Source organism: Lutra lutra, chromosome 9 (genome assembly GCF_902655055.1).
Source record: "Lutra lutra chromosome 9, mLutLut1.2, whole genome shotgun sequence".
NCBI classification, from domain to species: domain Eukaryota; kingdom Metazoa; phylum Chordata; class Mammalia; order Carnivora; family Mustelidae; genus Lutra; species Lutra lutra.
Genome location: NC_062286.1, coordinates 128,471,144 through 128,485,630, shown reverse-complemented (window position 1 = coordinate 128,485,630; position 14,487 = coordinate 128,471,144). Strand labels below are relative to the sequence as shown.

Genomic DNA, 14,487 nt, shown 5'->3' with positions numbered 1-14,487 from the left:
CTAGAAGAAACCAGGCAGTAAGCTCTTTGACATTGGCCGTAACTGACATTCTCCTAGGCGTGTCTCTTAAGGCAAGTGAAACAAAAATAAAACTATTGGGACTGCTTCAAGATAGAAAGCTTTTGCACAGAGAAAGAAATCATCAACAAAATGAAAAGGTTAAGTCTACTGAATGGGAGAAGATATTTACAAATGGTATATCTGATAAGGGATTAACACCAAAAATACAGCCTTATATAGCCCAACATAAAAAAACACACAAATAATCTGATTAAAACAGGGGACCTGATAAGACATTTTTCCAAAAGCCATACAGATGGCCATATAGATGAAGGATGCTCACATCACTCAGCATCAGGAAAATACAAATCAAAATCACAATGAAATACCACCTTACACCTGTCAGAATGGCTAGAAGAAAAAAGACAAATAACAAGTAGTGGTGAGGATGTAGGAAAAAGGAACCTTTATACACTGCTGGAGGGAATATAAACTGGTGCAGCCACTGTGGAAAACGGTTGTGAGGGCTCCTCAAAAAATCAGAAATAGAGTTGCCATATGACCCAGCAATTCTACTACTGCAGATTTACCTGAAGAAAACGAAAACACTAATTTGAAAAAATATATGCACCTCTATGTTCATTGCAGCATTATTCCTTTTTAAAGATTTTATTTATTCATTTGAGAGAGAGAGATAGATCATGAGCAGGGGGAGGGGCAGAGGGAGAGAGAGAAGCAGACTCCCCACTGAGCAGGGAACCCGATGTGGGGCTCCATCCCAGGACCCCGAGATCATGACCTGAGCTGAAGGCAGACGCTTAACCGACTGAGCCCCCCAGGCACCCCATTTATCGCAGCATTATTTACAACAGTGAAGCGGAAGCGACCCAAGTGCCCATGACAGATGAATGGATAAAAATGCGGTATATGTACACAGTGGAATTACTTCATAAAAAAGGAGATCTTGGTCTTTAAGACAACACGCATGGACCCATGGTGTATCACACTAAGTGGAATAAGTCGGGGAGGAAAAGACAAACACCATATGATTTCACTCGTATGTAGAATCTGAAAAATGAAACAAACCAAAAGCAGAAACAGAGGACAAACTGGTTGCCAAAGGGGAGGAGGGAAGGAGGTTGCACACAATGGGTGAAGGGGAGTGGGAGGTACAGGTTTCCAGTTACGGAATGAGTAAGTCAAGGGTATTAAAGACACAGCACAGGGAATATAGTCAATGATATCATAACAGTACCGTAGCAAACACGGCATAAGGCATAAACTTGTCAAGTCACTACCTCGTACCAGAGAAGCTAATGGAACATTGTATGTCAACTACACTTAGAGCACGCGAGAGAAGGAATGAACCTCCAGACAGAAACAGAGCTAGAAAGAGCAGCTGCTCCTAGTCCAGGGCTTTCGCATGCACTGCGACTACAGGGCCATTCCTGTCGCATTTGCGGGCACTTCTAACAATGTCCACAGAGGCAGTCACTTCAGAGAGGGAGAGAGGCTGGTAACAATGCAGACAAGGAATTTGCTAGAAAAACTGGTATAGGTGACTTTAAAAGTCCAGAGGCAGAGATCAAAATCAGACAAGCAAAACCTCATATTATACTGTTAAACAATTATTTCTGCCTCAAACATTTATAATAATTAATGATATACACTTTAAATTCCACATCAAGAAAATAGTAAGACCCAATATACTGTCCTCCAAAATCATGTCTTGTCATGTGAAGACAAAGGCTTACTGGTTTCATCTTTCACTTAAATGTCTTGAATATAGTTATAACTTCAAATTAAAATTAAGTTCAGATTTCAGGGGCACCTGGGTGGCTCAGTGGGTTAAAGCCTCTGCCTTTGGCTCAGGTCATGATCCCAGGGTTCTGGGATCGAGCCCTGCATTGGGCTCTCTGCTCAGCAGGGAGCCTGCTTCCTCCTCTCTCTCTCTCTGCCTGCGTCTCTACCCGCTTGTGATCTCTGTCAAATAAATAAATAAAATCTTTAAAAAAATTTAAGTTCAGATTTCAGATTGAAAATCAGTACCATGGAGATTTTAAAATGCAAGTAATACACATATGAAAATACTTTGAGAAATGTAACATGTAACATAAAGCTGAAAAATGAAAAGAAACCCCAAACCTCAGAAGGTACAAAAGAAAAAGCACAAGCACTCAGAGGCCCCCTTGGTCTCAGACACCGTCCCCAGGGCAAGCACTTCCTCTGTCCTTCCAAATATACTGTATAAAATATATAAATATATATTCCCTCCCTTACTCCTTCCTTTTTCTTTCATTTCCAATAGAAACTTTTTTTTTTAATCTTGCTTTTTTCATTTAAAAATATATTCCTGGAAACCATTCCAGATCACCCTGACACCACAGCACTGATTACATCAAAACCAAGAAACAAACCCCAAATCCTTTATAGCTGAAACCTTTTTCTTTTTTCATTGACTGTACGGTATAGTGTTGTCTCACTACTATAGACTGATTATTCCCTTTAAAAAAAATTTTTTTTTTCAGATTTTATTTATTTGTTCGTCAGAGAGAGAGAACGCACAAGCAGGGGGAGTGGCTCTGGATCACACTCAGAAATATCTTCCCCACTCTGAGATTAGTAAAGAATTCTCCCTTATTTATTTCTTACACTTTCATGGCTTCATTTTTCACATTTAAGTCTTTGATTTATCTGGGATTTATTTACTGTAAGGTATGGGCTAGAGATCTACATTAATCACTTTTTCCACTTACCTCAAGACCATTTGTGAAATAATCAAACCGAAGGGGACCCCAGAGCTCATGCTGAGAAGCCTCCCATTGAAAGCTGGGGAAACTGAGGCCCAGCAAGAAAAAGTGAGCTGCCCAAAGTTTTTGCATCTAGGGGTGCTAACTCTTGGTCCAGAGCTCTTTCTCCTACACTGCTCTGCCCTGTCAGGAGCCCCAGTGTCATCACAAATCTCCAAGGGGGACGTGTGGTATGGCAGGAGGCACCTAGTGTAAACAGCCATCCGGTGCCACTATTCACTGGCTTGGAGACCTTGGCCGACTCCCCTCACCTCTCTGGACTTGCTTCCTCTGCCACAGTGTGGGGAGAACAGGAACACCCTGGGGATCAGGGGGCTGTTGCCAAGACTGAAAGAGATGATGTGTATAAGGAGTCTGATAAGATACCTGGAAATGTAAGAGGCACACAATAAGTCACTAGTACGGCCTGTTTTCATTGGGTGTCTTATCAGTAAAACTGTCTTCTTGACGTTTTCATTTAACTCCTTTATCTTTACGTTTTGTGGTGCATAGAAGGCCGAAAACTTTTATACTTCCTTCTTTTGTTCTTTACGGTGCTGAAGGGAATGTAAGTTCTGCACAAGTGGCGACCCTGGGTATCCCACTAGAGCTGAAAGGCCTCGCACACGGTTGAAACTCAATGAATATTTAATGAATGAGTAAATAATAGAAGATGTTCTAGATTCCAGGGCAGAAAGAGCCAAGGGTGTGCAGCCCTGCATCAAAACAGTGGCCAAGGGATGCCTGGGTGGCTCATTGGGTTAAGTCTCTGCCTTCGGCTCAGGTCATGATCTCAGGGTCCTGGGATCAAGCCCCACATTGGGCTCTCTGCTTGGCAGGGGGACGAAGTCTCCTGCTTCCTGCCTGCTGCTCTGCCTACTTGTGATCTCTTCTCTCTGTATCAAATAAATAAAATCTTAAACAAAAAACAAAAACAAAAACAAAAAAACAGCAACCAGAGCTCTGGCTCAGTCTCCATGCTGAAGGGTGATCCCCATACTCTCTCCCAGCTTCCCTTCCCCCCATCTGAATATAACAAAGGTCGAAATATGCTCTCTACAGCTCTTCTGGTCCTAACATTTCTTCCTTCCTCCCTCCCTCCCTCTCATTCATTCATTTCTTCCTTCCTCTCATCCACTCATCCATTCATTCTTTCATTGTTTACTGAGCCCCTTCTACATGCCAGGCGCTGTGCCAGTATGCGGTATGCACTGAAGACTAAAAAGACATTTACAGTCTGATAAGAGAAAAAGGAGCTGAACAGGTAAATGCCTGATCATCACAGATAAATGCTGAGTGCAAAGTTAGAAGAGACCAGGTTCTCTGCGTGTGGATGTTTAGTTAAGGGTTGTGTGGTTGGGGAAAGCCTCCTTAAGCAGGTGACTTCGTGTTGAGATCTACAGAAAAGCTGGACAGGGGGCAGTCCCAGCAGAGTCAACAGCCAGTCTGGGGCTACAGCGATCTAGAATCTCCCATCTCATTTCCAACCCTATGAAGTGTTCAAGAGTGACATTCCTCTGCTCTTCCTCAACCTCAGGAGATTCTGGGGCTTTCTTGGGGTCTGGTCACTTGTAAGGCATTTGAATGCCCAGGATGGAAGGGAAGACCCTTATATGCAGCTTCCCAGACCCAGATCCAGAACCTTGGTGGCCCGGGGTCAGAGGCTCTTGCAGGTTTGGCTCTGGGCACTGTCAAGCTCCCCAAAGAAAGCCACCTTATGCCTTCAGTTTCTAACATTCCCCCCCACTCCCCGCCCCAGCTCTGTAACGGAAGAGGTTCCCGGACTCTGCCAAGAGCTACATGGTCTGTTCCAAGACTGCAACTATTAGGCCTCATTGCTCAGGCAGATTCCAGTACAACTCTAAATTGTTTCCAAATTTACCAGAAAGGTCATTTCCTGTTTTTTTTTTTTTCTTTTTCAAAAATTAAATATTTGCAGAGACCATACAAAAGAAAGCAGATCCTTTTGCAAAGGACACAGGGCACAGAATGAGACTTGGTCCCATGGGAGAGGTCTCCTCAGGGGGTGGGGAAAACGCTCTTGAAGGTTTCTCTGAGGGGAAAAAAGGGCTATGGAAACCTGATGGAACTACCAGGGCCTACTGAATGGGCATTCCTCAAATTCAAAGGGAAGCGGCTTTTCCCTCTGGTGGGCAGCCAGAACCAGAGAGGCACGGAGGCAAGGAGGAAAGTCAGGGCCCCAAACAGCACCTCCCAGAACCTGAGGAAGGGCAGGGTAAGGGATTCTAACCATGGGAGGCCTGTACCAAGAGGCGGACTGGCACCAAGCACCATCTAGTGCCTCGGGCACACCCAGAGCCGAGTCACCAGAGAGCAGTCTCCTGCCTGGGCAATGCCCGCCACCCACTCCAACAGCACCTCCGGGGCAGGTGGTTGAGACACAGGCTTCAGGAGGCCGCTCACTGAGGAGGAAAGGGCAGGGTGCAGAGTCACCCAAAGTCCTCAGCGACCTTCTGGTGTCAGTCCTTGCAGACATCCTTTTTCTCAGATGTCCCCCACACTCCAGGGCCCTCTCCCAACATCCTGGGCCATGTCAAAAGCCCTTCCACACAGGTGCCTCCTCTGTTAGGGACTTTTGTGGTACAGGGCCCCTAGGACCGGGATCAGGACCAGGCGTGGGTCCTCTTCTCTCTCTGTTGGTCCCTGGACTTCTTAACCCTTTCCCTTAATAGTATGTGTTGATGGCTCCCCGTATAGCCTGCAGCCTCCCTCCGGAGCTCTATATTTGCCAACCTGACTGCCTCCTTCACATTTCAAACGTCAAGTCGCAAGCCTGTCCCCTCTGGCCTTCCCCAGTTCAGTGAAGGCACCATCTGTCGAGACTGCTTAGATGCTGGATTCCTCCTCCCCCTCCATCATACACGACCCCTTGCCAGCTCCCGTCACCTCCACCTGCGAAGCTCAGCGTGGATCTGTCCTCCTTCCCCCTCTACGGTCACCACCTGGTCTCCATCATGCCTCACCTGCACCTCGGTGGAGCCTCCTTACTGCATCCCTGCTCTGAGCTTGCCCTTGGCCCAAGGTCTATTTTCTGTACAAGCAGCCGGGGTGGGGGGGGGAATGTCTGCCTATCAGACCTTGGGTCACCTCCCTGTTTCATTCAACCTTTGATGCTTTTCCATTCCACAGCTGGCAAAATCCAAACTCATCCCCCCCCAACCTGAAGTCCTGCTCTGATTGAACCCTGCCTCCCTCTGTGACCTTTTCCCTCATTCCCACTGTCTTTTGGCCCATTTGCTCGTTAATTCCTCAAACTATGTTCTTCCGACCTCAGGGCCTTCACAAGACTGTTCTCTGCCGGGAACGCTCTCTGCTACTCTGCTCCTTACAGAGACTTGAACCTGGATTCCTGGCCCTGCCTTCTAGAATGTTCCAGCTCTAGGATTCTGGCCAGAGAGGCCTTCAGGGCATGCAGGCTTCAGAGCCCTCCGGCCCACCACTCCCGCAGGTCAGGGAGGCCTGGCTGAGCCACCTGGAGTTTGTGGTGTGGTGGACACGACAGGGGCTGAGGAGTTACCAGCTTCTTCTTCTTCTTCAAGATTTTATTTGAGAGAGTGAGGGAGTGAGAGAGTGAGATAGACATGAGCAGAAGGGAAGGGTAGAGAGAAAGGGAGAAGCCGACTCCCTGCTGAGCAGGGAGCCCGATGTGGGGCTCCATCCCAGGACCCTGAGATCATGATCTGAGCCGAAGGCAGAGGCTTAACTGACTGAGCCTCCCAGGCGCCCACCAGCTTCTCCCCCTACAGCTGGGCAACTTGCCTGACCAAAGATGCCTCTTCTGGAAGATGCGGGTATGACAACTGTCTTGCAAGGTAGCTGTGGGGACTAATCAGAGCCAGCCCATACAGAGTCCCTCCTGTGCGCCACACTGTGTGCTAAGCATCTTATAGGCACTACCTCATTTAATTCTAGCACAGCTCTCTAGCAAGTGGAAAGCGTTCTTCATCCTGTTCTACAGAAGAGACAGCTGAGGTGCAGACAGGTCGAGTAGCTTCCCCAAAGTCATGTAACCACTGAGCATAGGGTGGGATTGAGCCTGTGCCATTCGGTTAGGAAGCACAGAAATGAATCGGCGTCTGCCTGGCACTAGTAAGCGTTTGCTAAATGTGGTCCATTCCCTGTTCTCCCCTCTGTCTCCAGCCTCACAGCAGGGCATTTCTGAAGGAAGGGCAAGAAAGCAACAGAGTCCCAAGGAAACAGTCTACGGTACTGGCTGAAACACACACCCACGTGTACTTTTCCCACTTAAGCAAAGTTCTATTTAGAATTTTCAGCTGTAGGTAAAAATCTTCAGAATCTTTTTGGTGATGTTAGGTCGGTTCTCTGAATACTGTCCCCAAATTCCATTTTTTGTCATCTCACTTTACGGCAATGGAAAAATAATTACTTGGGGGTACAAAATTTAAAACTCTCACTCCCTCCGCAGCCACATCTCTCTCTGGGACGGGGCAGGGTTAGTCCTGCATGGAGGGCTGGGCATTGAGAGAGGGATACACACTCCTCAGTCCACGGACACCTGTGCTTCTGCAGCGGTCTCTGCAAAGAGGCAGAAGAGGCCAGCTGGATGACCCCTTGGGGACGGGGCACACTGGGACCCCCTGGGCCTTCTGCTCTTTACACACCATCTCAGCTTGCTGAGGCCTTGGCTAAAGTGGTCCCCGGCGTACTGTGGAGGGAGGATAGGAAAGGAAAGCGCGATCATTTCCATGCAGAACAGCCAAAGGTCCAGAGGGTGTCCTGAGCTCCAGCTCTGCTGGGTACCTCTGGGCAAGGTTCTTTCCCCCTCAGACCCTGGGTGGAATGAAGTAGGAAATGAAGTGGGTAAGCTGGGGTCTTTGTGGTGGTTTTGAAACACGTCTGCAAATGCTTCGATGTTGCTCCTATCAAGAGGCAGAATCTAATTTGCATCCTTTGAATGATGTGGCCTCAGTGCCTAGCTCCTAACTAATGGGATGCAACAGGAGTGCTGCTGTGTGACTCCCAAGGTGGGGTTAGGAGAAGAGACACAGCCTCCACCTGGCTCTCTCTCTGAGCTTTGAGCTGCATGTAAGGAATCTGAAGCTGCCACGCTCTGAGGAAGCTCAAACCAGCCCAGGGAAGTGCCCACATGGAGAGGTCCTGCCAGGGCAGGGAGAGAGGAGCAGCCGGCAGCCCCTGGCTACACTGTTCCAGCACTAACCACCACCCGATGGCAGGTGCATGAGAGATCTAAGCCCTAAGCGCCCAGCCAAGCTCTTCCCCAACTTCTGATGCACGGAAATCACAACCGATAATAAATTATTGCTGTTATTTCAAACCACTAAGTACTGGGGCTGCAGTGTTATTCAGCAATGGATAGCCAGCGTGGTCTCCAGCATGCTGCCTCTCCAGGCCACCAGAAGTCTATAAAATGCATTCCCTAAATCCACTGAGGAGAATGAAAAGCAAGATATGATCTCTAGAATATTAATTTATCCATCCATTTCGTTCCACAAAATTTTACTCATCACTCAGTCTATACCAGGCTTGGGACTAGATGCCACGGACTCAAGAACAGTAGGACATCACTGTGTCTTTGAAGGAAGTTCATGGTCTAGTTGGGAAGATCAACTCATGCCCCAATATTTGTGACGAGTGTGGGTGGCGCCTACCAGAATTACCAGGACTGCTGGGAGACTGTTTCAAGCTGCGCCCCTTGCCTCCCACAAGGATTCTACTAACACCAGGCAGGGACATGGGGCGGCGGGGACACGGGGCGGCGGGGACACGGGGCGGCGGGGACACAGGATAGTGGCCTCTGCTGCTGCCGGGAGGGTGTTGGAGCCCACATAAGTAAGAAGAGGGAAAAGAGCTTAGGGACCACCTCTGTATAGAAATCTTTAAAAATTTTAAGAATCTTTAAAGAGCTTTGTAGTTAAGAGCTGTAACGAGAAAATGTATAAGGCAGAGTCGGGGCTCAGGATGCCAGTCATTTACACAGTCATTTTAAGGAAGTTCCTCCCTCCCTCCCATTGTATTTATCACTCGCTGGGCACTGGGGATTCAGCAGTGAACGAAACAGACTCTCGGCCCTCATGAAGCCGAAGGTCTAGTGGAGTGACTCTACTAACAAGCACACAGAATCAATTATCGAGTGGCAAAAGTACTAAGGGGAAACTAAAGCAGGGCTCGAGGTATGGGACTCTCTATAGAGGGCACAGGGAGCCTCAGCGATGGGACCCCGGAGTGGAGACCCGGAGGGAGAGAGGGAGGGAAGGAGGGAGACGGGCAGGCAGGCAAATACCTGGGGAAACCATGCAAGAGGCGGGCCTTGCCCAGTGTCCAGAAAGACCACCAGGAGGCCTCAGTGCCGGGGTGCAGGGCTGGTGGGGAAGGAAGACCGAAAGTGGCTGGCGCCTTCCGGGGTCCTGGAGGACAAGGGTGCCTCTGGATTTGGCTCTGATTTGGATTTTACCCTCTCATAGGCATTTCCAATTGGATGCCTTAATGCTTCCCTTCCACGCCAATTTTTGAGCTTCCTCCCTGGTGTGGGGTGAGTGAGGGGACTCCCTCACACAGTGCACCCGGGCATAGATGCTGCCCGCCTGAGGGCAGTGCCGGCCAGATTTGGATCCTCCTGTCTGAGCTAAAGGAGAAACAAAGTTCTCGGTGCCTCCCTACGCCTCGAGCTAGGAGCAGAGATCAGAATCCGCAAAACACAACCTAGGTAAGTACTAACTGAACGGCCTCCCGTGGAACCTGGAAGAGCCACGTGTTTATACACCGGGGACCCAGAAGCAAAGACAAGAGCCCTGCTTTGCCAGGACACACGTGCTGACACATGTGTTCACTGACTGCCTTCCCAATTGGTTCCGAGAGGACGGGTCCCCAGACTTTCGCGTTTGTCACTGTATCGCCACCACACGGTGTAGTTCTTGAATGTGGAAGGGGCTCAGTAAATACAGTCACGTGACTGAATCAGTCCACAAACAAGATAAAAACTTAAGGACATCCACGCTCTCAAGCCAGTGATTGAAATAACCATCTGAGCCCCGGCTCCTGGCCAAGTAAGAATGGTAATAGGAAAATTAAGACGGCTACCATTTCTGGGGTGTATCTACTGTCCCTCGGAACACGGTAACAGCCTCTGAGCTACCTCACAGTAGCCCCGTATAATTAGATGCCTCTGATACAGAGCTGGGCAGTACTGGAGCCTGGAATCCCCCAGGACTGGCTGGATCTCAGGCCTCAAAGGCGGTGCCTCTCGGGCTCAGGGAGGCAGAGGACGTGGGAGCCCCCCTAGGAGTAGGTGAGGGGAAGCGGCTGATGTGGCAGGAGCGGGTTGCCAAGGAGAGGAAAGGGAGGTTCTCCTCTGTCTTCATTTACCCTTGTCTCTACCTACTCACCTGACCTGTTTGAGCTCTACCCTAGCTCCGAGAATCACAGAACATTCCCGCATTCCTGTCATTTACTCCACGCTTAATAAGTGCATACTCTTTCCAGCAATGGTCCTGAAAGTATTTGAGAGGCACTGCATTAGCTAACCCTCCCCATGGAGAGACCGTGACTCACAGAGGTGACGTGAGTCACCGAACACCCCCACCAGTGAGTGAGTGAATCAGGACTTGAATCCGCAGTTCCTCGTTGCCCATTCAGCACGAGTCCTTCAGGACGACACATTCTGGGGATGGCTTTGTCTGGATGTGACGACACTGCACCTGTCTCGTCCCCATCAGAGAACTCCCGGCCCCCCTGGCTGTTCTCAACACAAATGCCCGCCCCCCTCCGGCACCGGCGTGGCTGAAGCAAGGCCACAGGCTGTAAAAATGGCATAAGGAGCTTTCAGGGCACGTACCACCGCACCTGTTGCAGAGTGCCCAAGAAATGCTTTCTAAAAGAAGGAATAAACGAATGAGTCAGGAAAGGCAAGACGATGGAGTGTGAACCTCTCCAGAGAGCTCGCAGCTGGACGTCGTGCAAGGGCCCAGCAGGACCCTGCGTGAGCGGTCTCCGGAATTTCAAAGAGTGTCAGGCATCTACACGAGCAGCCTTCACGCCAATGACGACTACAGCAAGGCGGACAGAGAAACCACACCAGGGATTCAGAGGACAGAAAGCAAGCTCCCATGCCGAGTTACCACTGGTTTGGACACCAGCGGAGAAACACGGCCTCAAGAAGCCACTGCTCTACAGCCGGGACCGAGAAGAGCCTGCTTGACGGGCAACGTGCCCAAGTAGAAAGGACTCAGAAAATACTCGTTTCTTGCTTACGTTGACCCTCAGCTCGGGCATAACAAAGACGTGCTTGCAGCTTCTCAGCCAATAAAGCCATTTCTAAACTACGTTAGAGTCCAATTTCATTTGTCTAATTATCCCTTAGGGGATGACTCACTCCAGATCCCCAAGATTCCCACACTGTTACTCTTGTAAGACGAAAACCTCATCTGGAGATAGAAAATAGATCAGTGGTTGCCTAGGACTGGGGAGAGATGGGGGGTTGGGAAGGTGATGGGTACTAAAAATGTTCTAAGACTGATTATGGGGATAGACACACAATTCTATAAATACCCTGAAGGTCACCGGATTGTACACTATAGCCAGGTGAACTGTATGGTATACGAATCATGTCTCGATAAAGCTATAAAAAAACCCTTATCTGAATTGTAATAGATAGAAATTCTTTTCATAGGATGCTTTAATGTACTGCCAACTTTTCCTTAAGGATTTAAGATCACAGCTGTGTACCCGCTATGATCCAGCAACGCTCTCACTATTACAACATACAGGACAGTCTGTCCTAAATGACCCTGTTTTTGCTGTTTACTCTAGTTTTTCTGTCGATGCCCTTTACTTTCACCAGAAAGCTTGGGTGGTTAAGCTCATGAGCTTGGGTCACGTATCACTTACTGACTTATTGGCTACGTGATCTCTGGTGAGTGACTAGATCTCTCTGTGCCTCTGGTCCCCCATTTGTAAAACAGCAGTAGTAACCTCACTGGAGGGTTGTGGGAGTTAAAGATGATGATGTGAATAAAGCATTTATTGCTGTTCCTGGCAGTGGGGAGCCAGACTGAATTCCGGCCATCAACACTATTCTCCCCATTGTCAGTACAGCTGCCTAGAGGGACCCTTCTGAGCTACGGACTCAGTAACCAGATAACCTGCCTGGAGTGTTCAGTACACCGCTGTGGTCAATGAGATGAAACGGGCTGGGAGTGAGATTTCAGGACTGGACTTTGGGACATCCCTCGGGAAGGCTCTCAGCGTCAGTGATACTGGGTAATCTGTCCGAGTTCAGCTTCAAACAGAAAAACCCAGGGGCCTGGGGAGGTCTCTCAAGATCCTAGATCTGGGAGGCTTGTGCCCAGGGGGACACAGTGGTCTCCAACACTTCAGACTTTCTCTAGACCAGTGTTTCTTAAAATTCAGAGGTCACAGAGACCTCTGAAAATCTAAGCAAAGCCAAGGACATTTCTTGGCCCAGGAAAATCCATTTACATATACTGTACCCGTAGGTACAGGGGAAATCCTGAATCCCAGAAGCTAACCATAAACTCCTGGCTAAAAACCCCAGCTCTAGACTTCCTATAGCCCCAGCATCCTCAAGGTTTGGTGGCCGTGAGCCTCAGCACTCCCGCGGCAGCTGGAACACAGGCCTTCTGGAGGCCTGCCCTCCTAAACGAGCCAGACAAGCGGTTCCGGGAACTGACTGCTTCATCTTAGTCACTGCGAACAGCTGCATCCAGGGGCTTCCCAGGGGCACTGAGTCAGAGCAGGACACAAGCATGGTAGCTCCGGAAGCTACCGCAGGGCAAGGCCCAGAAGCCCTGCTGATAAGCAGCTGGGGAGTTCCAGCCCTAGGGCAGCAGCCAGACTCTCACTCTGCCAGCAACAGAAAAGACGAACCTTAGGGGCAAGAGGCAGGCTAGGCCAAGCACAGGAATTCAGAGGTGGAAATCCCCCAAGCTCCCGGGACTACTACGCCTTGGACAGATTCAGCTCTAACTGCAGGGAGACAGAGCCGAAAGAGGGTGGACAGGTTGTGGGGAGGGGAGGGGGCTGAACCATGGATCAGAGGCTGTTAAAAATGATTAACTGACACCACAAGTGTTTAATTATGAACACTGACCCAGAGTAGCCATACTCCAAGAGTACGCCATTATTTCATGAAATGCAATATTCTTCCAACTGGGGATGGGGGGACCTGTAGGCACCATCTCTTTTCATCAGACCAGTGAGCTGTGCTGGTTTCTCCAGGCTGGGTTTGCTTGCTTTTGCTCTTCTATCACAGTATTAAAATGCCCATAATGTGCCCTAGGCTTTATGAAAATAGCTTTGCAACAATTGGTGGACAGGAAAGCTGGCATCGTGCCCAAATTTGCTAATAATTTCTGTGCATGATTCCATCAGCGTAAGTGGATGACTGGAGAAACCCACGCTCTTTGGAGCCGCCAGAAGTAACTTGTTTTTCTGATGCTATAAAGAAACGGTCTGTAAAACTGGGGTGTGATATTGTATAACTTCTGCAAAGTGCCAGCCTGCTTTAACTCCATGGGACCAGAATTCCTTTCTAATTTCCCTTGGGACCGATTTATTCGTTCAAACAGAAAGAAAGCTATTTACACAGAAACGCTTGGGATGTGACAGTAGAGTGGTAAGAACAGTGTGACTACCCACCTGGTTTAGTTTCTTTTTCCTACTTGCATCTCTTCCGATTTTCCGCCGTTGAGTGATCAGTATGGAAATTCTAAGGGAACAGAAGAAAAACAAAAATTAGAGCCAGACACACTCTAGGGTTGTAAACTAAAACAATCTTTGGGAAGACAAGTTAAGTGTATCAGTAACATGTTAAATGTGCACATCCTTTGGGTCAGCCAAATATGTAGGAATCTACGCTATAGATATGTTCCCGTAAGTAAAAGGATGTTCGGTAAAACATCCTGTGTAATAGCAAAAAAAGGAGGAAACAAGTTAAATGTCTGTTAATAGGAAGAGTTAAGTTACAGTGTCCCAATACAGTGAGAAACTAGGCAGCCATCACAAAGAATGAGAAAGATTTCATTGCACCGACAAGGAAATGTCATCATTTTCATATGTCACCATTTTTAATATAAATATGAACATGACTGTTCATGTTATAAACATGATTGTTTATGCTTAGAAAAATACACCATTTGTATACATACACATTTGTATCTAGACAGAACAAGGCCATCAGCAAACTATGAAGAGCGGCTCTCTCTGGGACTTGGAAACTGGGGGAGAAAGGAGTGAAAGACTTTCCCTTTTTACATGAATAATTTCTGTTTTGGTTGAAAACTTTTAAAGAGGCACACATAACTGTCATAATCATTATATGTGCTGTGTATCTAGAATTCTAAAATATCAAGAATGCAAAAGACATTTTCAGACAAAGACTGAGCAAAAGTTTGCCATTTAGTCTCCAAGAACATTCTCCAACAGAAAGGAAACCAAACACAGAAAGTAAGTGAGATTTTGGAATCAACAGTGAGACAAATTATTAAGTATAGTGTATTGGTAAATTTAAAACACTGAGTGAGTGAAACCAAGCTAAGTGGGGAGATAAACACAAATTTGACAATATTACCCATTTGACTATAAGTGTGTCAAGGATGGAAGAGAGATGAGAACTAAAACTTTGCACGGTCCTTGTTAACCAGGACAAGCAGTAATACTGTTTAATTGAGACAATATATTC

At 48.0% G+C, this 14,487-nt stretch overlaps 1 protein-coding gene across 9 annotated transcripts in view; it reads right to left on the bottom strand.

The window, feature by feature from the left end:
• The window catches only part of PKIG (cAMP-dependent protein kinase inhibitor gamma), a 98,282-nt gene that overhangs the window by 9,558 nt on the left and 74,237 nt on the right, over nt 1–14,487 (bottom strand). For all 9 annotated transcript variants that reach the window (XM_047744936.1, XM_047744931.1, XM_047744929.1 and 6 more), the window contains one exon: nt 13,446–13,515. The gene's annotated coding sequence lies outside the window, so the exon portion shown is untranslated. The remainder of the gene's footprint in view (nt 1–13,445; nt 13,516–14,487) is intronic.